This window comes from Leptonychotes weddellii, unplaced genomic scaffold, assembly GCF_054177405.1.
Source record: "Leptonychotes weddellii isolate Sample4059 unplaced genomic scaffold, ASM5417740v2 HiC_scaffold_17608, whole genome shotgun sequence".
Lineage (NCBI taxonomy): Eukaryota > Metazoa > Chordata > Mammalia > Carnivora > Phocidae > Leptonychotes > Leptonychotes weddellii.
The window spans coordinates 1-2,174 of record NW_027759946.1 but is presented as its reverse complement, the minus strand read 5'-3'; the positions used below and the strand labels follow the sequence as shown (position 1 = coordinate 2,174).

Here is a 2,174-nt window from a genome sequence, read left to right as displayed (position 1 = left end):
GTTATATGTTAGCATTAATTCTCCAAGCCTATGCCCCACCGATAGACATCTGAAGGGTCTCATGACTCGTGTTGTACTGGACAATAGTAAATGACCTCATCTTAACAGCAGCTAGCCCCTCAAGGTCTTAAAACCCTTGCTTCCAAATTCCTTAGAGACTTTGGCTACCCCTAACCCAAACCCGACTTAAAAGAATAGAATCAGCCACTACTCACAACCCCAGTGCCGCTCTTTCTGCCCACGGGTCCTGTCCCTGTACATTAATAAAACCACCATTTTTGCACCAAAGATGACTCAAGAATGCTGTCTTGACCATTTGCTCCTGGACCCCAACATCACCACATTTCACACCAATCCCTTCATTTCTCCCATGTATATATGACATATCCATGCTAATAAACTTCCGTTTGTTTTTCTGTCTTATGTTATAAAGGCCATAGCTGAGAAGGAAGGAGAGAAGAGAAAGATTGCTTCTTCCTCTACACTATCTTCTGAGACTGAATCTCTAATAGTGATGCAAGTAATGTGGGAAACAGAGGCAAAAGAAAAAGTTAAATTTCCTTACTTCCTACAGCCCATTGACTAGTCCTTGAAACAGGTAGAGTTGATGAGGGAGCAGAAGGCTAGCTGAGGACAGGCAGAATCTGACACCCGCCCCCCCCCCCCATGAGATATATGTGACATTCCTCAGGCACTTCTGGCTGCCCTAAAGGAAAAACAAATAGTTAACTTACAGAGATTACAATTCTGCAAGACCTGAGTCTCCCTCAGTTTACAAAAGTCTTAGCAATTTACAAGAACAAAGCGTTTCTATCAATGTCTAGTTTCTAGTAGGGAATGTAGATACAATTAAATGTCCTTATAATCTGCAGTCCATTGACAGATACTTGAAGGGGGCAAAGTGTAATTTCCTCCAGGAAGTTCCCAACTATCTTACTGTCAATGCCTTACTAGAAGGAAAGACAATCTTAACAGGTAATGGCAAGGCCTCCGGTATCCTGTGAGTCTTCTTTAACATACAAAAATCCTTTTGAAACCTCCCTTTTCCATACCTCCCCCAATTTGCAAGTATATAATCAGCCATACCTCACAAACCCAGGGCAGCTTTTTCTACCCACGGGTCCCGTCCCCGTGCTTTCATAAAACCACTTTTTGCACCAAAGGTGTCTCAAGAATTCTTTCTTGGCTGTTGGTTTCAAACCTTAACATCTTTCCTATATCATCTACACTGGGAGGGTGATGCACCCCAACTCCATGAAGAAAGAAGCTCCTTCACTAGGGACCCTCCCACCTTACCCTTGGTATCTCTTTATCTGGGTCTTCATCTGTCTCCTTTATCCTATCCCTTAAGGAACTGATAAACCATCAGTGTTTCCTTGAGTTCTGTGAGCACTCTAACAAAGTAGTGGAACAAAGAAAGGGTTGGGGGAAGCTCAGATTTATAGCCAGGCAGTCAGAAGCACAGGTGACAAGCTGGACTTGCAATTGGCAACTGGACCGGGGGAGTCTTGTGTGTTTGTGGTGTGTTTTCTCCTAAAGAACTGAAATAAGGGAGCTCAAAACACTAAAGCTTCAGGGAAGGAAGCACTCAACGGATATCAGGAAGTCATCATTTCCTCACAACTTCTTTGAGGAAGTTATCACTTCTTCTTTGTTCCTTTAAGTAGGCTTGCTCTTCCTGTGTCTACAGGGATACTGGCTTTAAACGGTGAGTTGGAGAGTGTGGGTCTCATCCACACTGTGCACGAGAAGTGCATCTTCCAAGCCCTAGGTTCCCTTTCCTCTTTCCTAGGGCTCGGAACCCTTCCCTGCTGCACGCAGGCTGCGCTGGCATACCTGGCAGAGGAACAGCAGACAAAAGCCTCTGAGCCTGGGACTAACCACGGCCTCTGATCTCAGCGGGAGCTCCAGCACGGAGACCTGGTAAGAGGAGAACCCCGGGGGCTGGGGAGAGTAGAGCCGTGAAGATGGCCAGAAGGTCCAGGTCACATAGATGGAGGAGAAATATTCCAGAAGGGAGGAGGGAAGAGCCGGGGTTCTAGACCCATAAGTACAGGACAAAGAAAAGAATGGGATCTGCCAGTCAGAGGAAAAGTCATCTTACCTCACATTCCTCCTCCCTGGGCTTCAGGTCCTTCATAGAATGTGAGACTCAAGTCAGAAAGGAGATGGTT

General features: G+C 45.7%; 1 long non-coding RNA gene across 1 annotated transcript; it reads left to right on the top strand.

Annotated features, from left to right (window-relative positions):
- The first annotated feature begins 1,523 nt into the window (after nt 1-1,523).
- Nucleotides 1,524-1,850, top strand: LOC115940270 (uncharacterized). Its single transcript, XR_014141892.1, has 2 exons — nt 1,524-1,708; nt 1,793-1,850. It is a non-coding gene; the product is annotated as an uncharacterized LOC115940270 (long non-coding RNA).
- Nucleotides 1,851-2,174: the final 324 nt, after the last annotated feature.